This window comes from Cervus elaphus, chromosome 24 (genome assembly GCF_910594005.1).
Source record: "Cervus elaphus chromosome 24, mCerEla1.1, whole genome shotgun sequence".
NCBI classification, from domain to species: domain Eukaryota; kingdom Metazoa; phylum Chordata; class Mammalia; order Artiodactyla; family Cervidae; genus Cervus; species Cervus elaphus.
Window position 1 is genome coordinate 43,689,855 of NC_057838.1, and position 10,235 is coordinate 43,700,089.

At 47.0% G+C, this 10,235-nt stretch overlaps 1 protein-coding gene across 1 annotated transcript in view; it reads left to right on the forward strand.

Moving 5' to 3' along the window:
• FRMD4B (FERM domain containing 4B) overlaps positions 1–10,235 on the forward strand; it is a 356,738-nt gene that overhangs the window by 74,063 nt on the left and 272,440 nt on the right. The window lies entirely within an intron of this gene.

The following is a 10,235-nucleotide window of genomic DNA, read 5'->3' on the forward strand; positions in this document are numbered from 1 at the left end:
CCTTGTGTGTAGACTGTGTGGTGATGGCCACTGTGCCTGGTACAAGGAGTTACCTTGCTGCAGTTTTGGTCTGCAGCTCTGGAAAATGAGCATTATGGTGTTGCAGAAACCAGTACTCAAGAAACCAGGCACCACACTCGGAGAGTGGGAGAACTCAGGTTTATTACACAGGCGGGCCCAGAAGAGTTAACACTCCAAGCTCTGAGCCCTGAACAAAGGGATTACAGAGTTTTTATAGACAAACTGTAGTGGGCAACACTAGCTGTTAATAGGCTGGTTTAAGCTAAGGGGTTTCACGTGCGCGGGAACAGTGGTCAAGATGGGGAGGGGGATGCCTGACCTGGGCGCGCATGATTAAGCAGGTTTGCAGGGGCTGGGCGATTGCCAAGGGCAGGACAAGGGTGAGTGAAATAAACTCCATTCCTAGTATTGCAAGTCCCCACTTTCTGAGACTATGTGACCTATGTGATCAAGACTTTGCAAGGGGCAGGCTGAGTTACGGAGGCAGAAGGAGAAGGAGGTTATGTAAAATTTTAACTTTTCCTCTTCAATGGCACATATTTAAAATACGTGCTTTTTAAAATACCAAATAGAAGAAAAAAGAAAAAAGCAGGTAATATTGACCTCTGGAAAGTAGCTTTCCAAAGACCCACCCTCTTTTGAATTCTTTTTAGATGACCTGCTCCAGGACAGAGCGTGTGTGCTGGTGCCCTTTACAGTGCCTCAGGCCCAGCAGCTCAGCTCTGGCACTTGTAGTTCCAGAAATTTCCACAAGGCGGCAGCACATCTCTGCACCCGGCTAGGGTGATTTGGGTAATCAGAGGCCTAGAGAAAGTGATGTATCTCGGTGGTGGCTTCCAGTGGAGTGTGCTGGAAGAGAGAGTCCAGGGCATCTGTCTTGGCACTTTTTCCTGAGAAGTGTTCTCCCTTCCCAGAGATCCCAATTCCTGCCCTAATGGAGTTGCTGAGGATGCTGTGGTCCGTAGGTGGCAAGGCTCCAGAGGAAGGAGGCTGCTGGTGGAAACCCCAGCACAGGGGACCTGGGGAGCAGGTGACTTTTCAAAGCTCATACAGCACAGAGGTCACGTTTCCTGAATGTACTTGACTAGGGTGAGGTGTAGGAGGGCCCGCCTGGATCATGACATTTGGGTCCCGTTCACAGGAGACCGGGCACTCCAGGCCCAAGAGGGGTTCATTCTCTGGCACCTCGTCCCCAGGTCCCTCAGCTCCACCACAGTTCAGCCTGGGGGACCCTGAGTGGCCTGGGCTCCAGGGGTGTGAGAGCAACCCAGTCCCCGAGCCCAAGGGGCAATATTCTTGGTGGTTCTTTACTTTCCGTTTTTTATTTTTTATTTTTTTTAGATTTGAATTTATTTTAGTGTTGAAACATAGTTAACTTCCAGTGGTTTATTTCAGTGTAGCAGAAATGGATTCACTTATACATGTGCATATATCAACTCTTAGTCACATTCTCTTCCTGTCCAGCTTACTAGAAACTGTTGAGTAGCAGTCCCTGTGCTTTGCAGTAAGTGCTTCTTGATGACCTATTTCATATGTAGTATTGTGTATGTGTGAATCCCAGCCTCCTAAGTTCCCCCTGCCCTCCCCTTGTCCTTCTTTACCCTAATTTTTTCCCCCTTGGGAACCATAAGTTTCTTTTTGAAGTCTGTTTCATGAATGAGAGCAGTTGTCTGGTGGTTTAGATTTGACCTCTGAGAGTTACCACAGTTGTTCTGTTGTACCCATCTGACTTCTTTCATTAGCACAGTCATCTCCAGGTCCATCCGTGTGGCTGCAAAGGCAGTAATTCTATACCATGGGACCAAGTGACCTCATCTTCTCCAGGCGTCTGTCCAGGGAGCTTTTGGTTGCTTGCATTGCCCATGGTGCTGCAGTGAACTTTAGGGAACAGGTGTCTTTTCAAATTATGGTTTTCCTTGGCCTGCAGGCCCAGGGGTAGGATTTCAAGGTCACATGGCAGCTGCGTTTTTAGTGTTTTCAAGAACCTCCACACTGTTCTCCGTTGTGGCTGTTGCCTGCATCCATTCCTCAAAACAAGGTAGGAGGTCCTGTTTCATGCATGCTCTTGCTTTCACTTATTCCTTGTGGGTCGACTGTTTGGTGATGGCCCTTGTGAGTGGTGAGGGGAGATATCTTGCTGCAGTTTTGATTCCTAGCTCTCTAAAAGGGGAGCATGTTTGATTTCTAGCTCTCTTATGGAGCATGTTTAAAATATGTCCTTCTTAAAAAACCAAAGAGAAGAAAAAAGAATAAACCATGTTCATTAAATTTAAAATGACTGCTGGAAGTTGGGTTCTCCATGATCCACCCATTTTTGAATTCTTTTTCAGTCTGAGGACATTGTTTGCAGGCTGGTGACTTTTATAGGCTTCCCAGGTGGTGCTAGTGGTAAAGAACCCATTTGCCAGTGCAGGAGACATAACAGGAGGGGGTTCAATCCCTGAGTCCATTCCTGAGTTAGGAAGATCCCTTGGAGGAAGACATGGCAACCCACTCCAGTGTTCTTGCCTGGAGAATCCCATGGACAGAGGAGCTTGGCTGGCTACGGTCCATAGGGTCGCAAAGAGTCAGGCACGACTGAGCGACTTAGCAAACATGTCCTTTATGGCCTCGCAGGCCTGGGGACTCAAGGTCTCAGCAGCACTGCTCTGACATGTGTAGTTTTGGGAAACGTTGAGGTGGCAGCACTTCTCAGCGCCCTGCAGGTGGCTTGGGCAACCAGAGCGCTAGAGAAATGCAGCTCCTGGGTGGCAGCTTCCAGTGGGATGTGCCTGAAGAAAGAGTCCAGGGTTAGTGTCTCCGTGCTTTTTCCCACATAGCATGTCCTTTCCCAGAAATCCCAAGCCCCTCCCTAATGCTGTCCTCCATGGGCTGGGTGACTCCCAAGGAAGAAGGCTGCCTGTGGGAACCCCAGCACCAGGAGACCTGGGGAGCGGGTAGGTTTTCAGAGCTTTTTCCACTCAGGGGTCCACCTTTTCCAGGATTTACTCAACTCATGTGAGGTGTAGGAGGACCCGCCTGGATCAGGAGGTTGGGGTCCCATCCCCAGGTAATGGGGCACTTCAGGCGCATGAGGGATTCATTCCCAGGTATCTGGTCCCCAACTCCCTCAACTGCACAACAGTTCAGCCTGGGGGACCTGGGTCAGACCTTGCTCCTGGGTGTGACAACGGCCCAGTCCCTGAACCTAAGGGCAGTATTCTTGGCATTTCTCTGTTGCTGTTCATTGTTCAGTCCCTAAGTCGAGCCTGACTGTTTGTGACTCCATGAGCTGCAGTATGCCAGGCTTCCCTGTCCTTCACTGGCTCCTGGAGTCTGCCCAAACTCATGTCCATTAAATCAGTGTTACCATCCAACCGTCTCATCCTATTGCCCCCTTCTCCTCTTGCTCTCAGTCCTTCCCAGCATCAGGGTCTTTTCCAGTGAGTCAGCTCTTTACATCAGGTGGCCAAAGTATTGGAGCTTCATTTTCATCACAAAACCTTCCAATGAATATTCAGGATTGATTTCCTTTAGGATTGACTGGTTTGGTCTCCTTGCTGTCCAAGGGACTCTCAAGAGTCTTCTCCAGCACCACAGTTCGAAAGAATCAATTCTTGGGCGCTCAGCATTCTTTAATGGTCTAGCTCTCCCATCCATACATGACTACTGGAAAAACCATAGTTTTGACTCTGAGGACCTTTGTCAGCAAAGTTATATCTCTGCACTTTAATTCCTTGTCTAGGTTTGTCATAGTTTTTCTTCCAAGGAGCATGCTCTTAATTTCATGGCAGCAGTCACCATCCACAGTGATTTGGGTGCCCAAGAAAATGAAATCTGATGCTTTTTCCATTTTCTCCCCATCTGTTTGCCATGAAGTGATGGGACCGGATGTCATGATCTTCATTTTTTGAATCTTGGAATTTTATGGCAGCTTTTTCACTCTCTTCTTTCACTTTCATCAAGAGGCTTTTTAGTTCCTCTTCACTTTCTCTTCACTTTCTGCCATTAAGGTGGTATCATGGGCATATCTGTGGCTTTGATATTTCTCCTGACAATCTTGGTTCCAGCTTGTGCTTTTCCAGCCCAGCTTTTTGTATGATGTTTTCTGCATATAAGTTAAATAAGCAGGGTGACAGTAGACATCCTTGATGTACTCCTTTGTCAAATTTGAACCAGTCCAATATTCATGTCCAATTCTAACTGTTGCTTCTTGACCTGCATACAGGTTTGTCAGGAGGTAGGTAAAGTGATCTGGTAGTCCCATCACTTCAAGAATTTTCTAATTTGTTGTGATCCACACAGTCAAAGGCTTTAGTGTAGCCAATGAAGCAGAAGTGGATGTTCTTCTGGAATTCCCATACTTTTTCTATGATCCAGCGGATGTTGGCAGTTCGATCTTTTAAAAATCCATCTTGTACATCTGTAAGTTCTCGGTTCACATATTGTTGAAGCCTAGCTTGAAGGATTTTGAGTGTTTCCTTGGGCTTCCCTTTTGGCTCAGCTGGTAAAGAATCTGCCTGCAATGCGGGAGACCTGGGTTCAGTCCCTGGGTTGGGAAGATCCCCTGGAGAAGGGAAAGGCTACCCACTCCAGTATTCTGGCCTGGAGAATTCCATGGACTCTATAGTCCATGGAGTTGCAAAGAGTTGGACACGACTGAGTGACTTTTGCTTTCACTTTTCACTTTTTGCTAGCGTGTGAAATGAGTGCAGTCCTCCTAGATCAGGAGATTGGGGTACCATCCACAGAGGACGGGGCACTCCAGGCCCAAGAGAGGTTTACTTGCTGGTACCTCGTCCCCAGCTCCCTCACCTGCAACGGTTTAGCCTGGGTGACCTGGGGCAGCCTGGGTGTTGGGATGTGACAACAGCCCAGTCCCCAAGGCCTAAAGGCAATATTTCTGGCTTTGGTTTACTTCCTTTTTCTTTTTAGATTTGATTTTGCTTCTGTGTTGGAATATAGTTCACTTACAGTGCTGTGGTTGTTTCGGTGTATCGCAAAGGGATTCACTTATACATACATCAGCTCTTACTCACTTTCTTCTTGTACAGATTCTGAGAGATTGACTAGCGTTTCCTGTGCTTTGCAGTAGATGGTCCTTGATGATCTAGTTCTTACATAATAATGAGTATGTTTGAATCCCACGTTCTTTAGGAAGTTCTTTAGAGTACGGGTGTCTTTTGAAATTATGGTTTTCCTTGGCATACAGGCCCAGGGGTTGTATTACCAGGTCATGTGGCTGTTTAGTAGCTCAGTCATGTCCGACTCTTGAGACCCCATGGACTGCAGCACTCCTGGCTTCTCTGTCCTTCACTATCTCCCGGAGTCTGCCAGACTCATGTCTATTGAGTCAGTGATCCCATCCAACCATCTCATCCTCTGTCACCACCTTCTCCTCCTGCCCTCAATTTTTCCCATTATCAGAGTCTTTTCCAATGAGTCAGCTCTTTGCATCAGGTGGCCAAAGTATTGGAGCTTCAGCTTCAGCATCAGTCACCATCGGAAGTGATTTTGGAGCCCAAAAAGATAAAGTCTGTCACTGTTTCCTTTTTTTTCCCTTTTATTTGCCTTGAAGTGATGGGACCAGATGCCATGATGTTAGTTTTTTAAATGCTGAGTTTTAAGCCAGCTTTTTCAGTCTCTTCTTTCACCCTCATCAAGAGGCTCTTTAGTGGCTCTTCACTTTCTGCCATTACAGTGGTGTCATCTGCTTATCTGAGGTTATTGATATTTCTCCTGGCAGTCTTGACTCCACCTTGAGCTTCATCCAGCTCAGCATTTCGTATGATGTATTCCGCCTGTAAGTCAAATAAGCAGGGTGATGATATACAGCTTTGACATACTCCTTTCCCAGTTTGGACCAGTTCATTGGTCCATGTATGGTTCTAACTGTTGCTTCTTGTCCTCCATACAGGTTTCTCAGGAGCCAGGTAAGCTGGTCTGGTATTCCCATCTCTTTCAGAATTTTCCACAGTTTGTTGTGATCCACACAGTCCAAGGCTTTAGCATAGTCAATGAAGCAGACGTAGATGTTTCTCTGGAATTACCTTGTTTTTTCCATGACCCAGTGGATCTTGGCAATCTCTGGTTCCTCTGCCTTTTCTAAATCCAGCTTGAACATCTGGAAGTTCTCGGTTCACATACTGTCGAAGCCTAGCTTGGAGAATTTTGAGCATTTCCTTGCTAGCATGTGAAATGAATGCAACTTTGCAGTAGTTTGAACATTCTTTGGCATTGCCCTTCTTTGGGATTGGATGAAAACTGACCTTTCCAGTCCTGTGACCACTGCTGAGTTTTCCAAATTTGCTGGCATATTGAGGGCAACACTTTAACAGCATCATCTTTTAGGATTTGAAATAGCTCAGCTGGAATTCCATCATCTTCACTAGCTTTGTTCATATGATGCTTCCTAAGGCCCACTTGACTTCACACTTCATCATATCTGGCTTTAGGTGAGTGATCACACCACCATGGTTATCCAGGTCATTAAGACTTTTTCGGCCTACAGGCCCAGGGATGGAATTGGCAGGTCATGTGGTACCTCTGTTATCGTTTTTGAGAACATGGAACTGTTCTCCATCGTGGCTGTTGCTACTTCCATTCCTCAAAACAAGGTAGGAAGGTTTGGTTTCAGGCATTGCTTCCCTTTCCCACATTCCTTCTGTGTAGCGTGTTTGATGATGGCTGTTGTGACTGGTACAAGGAGATACCTTGTTGCACTTTTAATTCGCAGCCGTTCAAAATGAGTGTTATGGAATATATGTAAAATATGTGCTTTTTTTTTCAAGTTTATTTTTCTTTTCTATGACTTTATTGCAGTGTAGTTTACATGCCACAGAATTTACCCATTCTAAGTGTAGTTTGATGAATTTTGGTAACTTTATACCATTGTGCAAGCTTCATCCAAATCTAGTTTTAGATTATCCATCATCCTCTAAAACTCCCTTCTTGCCTCCAGCCCCAGCAGCCATTAATCTAGTTCTGATTTTATAGTTTTATCAGATAAATGAAATCACATGTAATCTTTTGCATCTGGTTTCTTTCACTTAGTGTAGTTTTGAGGTTTTGTTGCTCATATCAGTGGCTCATCCTTTGTTATTGCCAGGTAGTTTTCCATTAATGAATATACCTTATTTTGTTTACCTTTCACCAATTGATGGGACATTTGAATTTTTTCCAAGTTTTGATTATTATAAAAAATGCTGGTATGTCCCTTTGCATTGAAGTCTTTTTGTGGAAAAATGTGCTTTTTAAGAAACCTAACAGAAGGGGGAAAAAAAAAACCCAAAACTGTGTGAGCTAAATTTATATTGCCCTCTGGAAATTGGTTATCCCGCCATCCGCCCTCTTTTGAATTCTTTGTTGCTGACCTGCACAAGGATACTGCTTCCTGGCTGGCGTCCTTACAGCCCCGCAGGCCTTGTGACTCTGAAGCGCGGGAACGCGCGGTTCTAGCACTTGTAGTTCCAGGAAGCGGCCACAAGGCGGCAGCACTCCCCCGCGCCCAGCTAGGTTGGCTTGTGCATATTAAAAGCCCTAGAGGAGGTGGAGTTCCTGGTGGAAGCTTCCAGTGGAGGGTGTCAGAAGAGGGAGGCCAGGGCTCGTGTGTCCGTATTTTTCCCCAAGTAGCGTTCCTCACTTTCCAGAAGTCCCAAACTCCGCCCTGCTGGCGATGCTGATGGTGCCGTTGTCCATCGGCGGAGTGACTCCCGAGGAAGGAGGCCGCAGGTTGGAGCCCCAGCAGCAGGAGCCCTGGGGAGCACGTGACTTTTCAAAGCCCTTTCGGCACCGAGGTCCACCTTTGTTTTGGTTACTGGATTTGCGTGAAGTGTAGGAGGGCCCACCTGGATCAGGAGATTGGGGTGCCATCCTCAGGAAAGCCAGCACCCCAGGCCCAAGAGGGGTTCTTTCGCTGGCACCTCCTCCCCAGCTCCCTCATCTGCACCACAGTTCAGCCTGGGGGACCCCCAGAAACCCGGGTCCTGAGATGTTACAACAGCCCAGTCCCCAAGTCCTAAGGGCATTATTCTTCGGTTTTCTTTACCTTCCTTTTTTTTACATTTTAGATTTGATTTTGCTTTTACATTGGAGTATAGTTGTCTTCTAGTGTTGTGGTTGTTTTCCATGAAGTGCATACGGATTCACTTATACACACATCAGCTCTGATTCACGTTCTTTTTGTCCAGCTTCTTGGAGACTGGTTGAGTAGGGTTCCCTGCACTTTGCAGTGGGTGCTTGTGATGATGCTTCATATATTACTGTCTATGTTTGAATCCCACCCTCCTAAGTTCCCCCTACCCTCCCCCTTTTACCCCAGTTTTTTTCTCCCTGGGGACCAGGTGTTTCTTTTCGAAATATTTGAGTCTGTTTCATAAATGGGTACATTTGTATCACGTTTTAGATTCCACCTCTAAGAGATATCATAGTTGTTCTGTTGTTCCCTGTGTGACTTCCTTCATGATCATCTCCAGGGCCATTCATGTGACTGAAGAGGCAGTAATTCATTTTCATGGCTGAGTCCTAGTCCATGGTACTTGCTAAGTCGCTTCAGGCGTGTCCTACTCTTTGCAACTCTATGGATTGTAGCCCGCCAGGCCTCTCTGTCCATAGGATTCTCCAGGCAAGAACACTGGAGCGGTTTGCCATGCCGTCCTCCAGGGGATCATCCTGACCCGGGGATCGAAACTGTGTCTCGTAGGTCATCTGAACCGGCAGCAGGTTTTTGTTTATGGCTAGTACCACCCCTGGTACAGACTGACACATCTTTTTCTTTGGGCCTCTGTCCAGGGAGCTTTCGGTTGCTTGCATTGCCGACGGTGCTGCAGCGAACTTTAGGGAACAGGTGTCTTCAGATTATGGTTTTCCTTGGCCTGCAGGTCCACGGGTGGGATTGCCAGGTCATGTGGTGGCTCTGTTTTTAGTGTTTCAAGAACCTCCTCACTGTTCTCCATCGTGGCTGTTGCCCACTTCCATTTCTGAAAACAGGGCAGGAAGGTTCTGTTTCATGTATTCCCTCCCTTTCCCGAATTCCTTGTGTGTAGAGTGTTTGGTCAGGACCATTGTGAGTGGTGCAGGGAGATCCTTGCTGCAGTTTTTATTCGCAGCTCTCATAAATGAACATATGGAGCAAAATTAAAATATGTGCTGTTTAAAAAAAAAAAACCCAAATAGAAGAAAAGGAAAAAAACATGTCAGGTTAAATTTAAATTGAGCTCTGGACATTGACTCCCCCTAACCCCCACACACACCTCCGCGCACACACGACATTGCTTGCAGGCCGGTGTTCTTTAGAGTCCTGCAGGCCTTGTGACTAAAGCGCCCAGAAGCTCCGCTCCGACGCTTGTAGTTCCAGGATACGTCCACAAGGAGGCAGCACTTTCCCGCGCTCGGCTAGGGTGGCTTGGGGGGAAAAGAGCCCTAGAGAAAGTGGTGTCCTGAGTGGTAGCTTCCAGTGGAATGTGCTAGAAGAAAGAGCCCAGGGCTCCTGTCTGGGTACTCTTTCCCGCATCGCGTTCCCCTTTCTCAGCAATCCCAAGCCCCACCATAAAGGTGATGTTGAGGCTGCACGTCCTCCTTCGGCGTGGTGAGTCCCACAAAGGAGGCTGCAGGTGGGAGCCCCAGCAGCAGGAGACCTGGGGAGCAGATGACTCTTCCAAGCTCTTTCGGGTCCACCGTTCCTTGGATGTACTCGACTTGCGTGAGGTGTAGGAGGGCCTGCCTTGATCAGGAGATTCGGGTCCCACCCACAGGGGATTGGACACTCCAGACCCAAGAGGGGCTCATTCGCTGGCACCATATCCCCAGCACCCTCAGCTGCAACACAGTTCAGCCTGGGGGACCCGGGGAGACCCCGGCACCTGGGGTGTAACAGTCCAGTTCCTGAGGCCTAAGGACGATACTCTTGGTGGTACTTTCCTTTCCTTTTTTTTTTTTTTCTTTTTTGATTTGTTTAGTTTAATGCTGAAATATAGTTGACTTTCAGTGTTTGGGTGTTTGTTTGTTTTTTTTAATGTAGGGCAAACTGATTCCCTTATATATATACATATATGTCAACTCTTATTCACATTCTTTCCTGTATAGGTTATTAGGGACTGCTTGAGTAGCGTTCCCTGTGCTTTGCAGGAGGTGCTTCTTGATGATCTAGCTCATTATTGTGTTGTGTATGTGTGAATCGCACCTTCCTAAGTTCTCCCTACTGTCCTCCAACTTTACCCCAGTGATTCCCCTCCTTG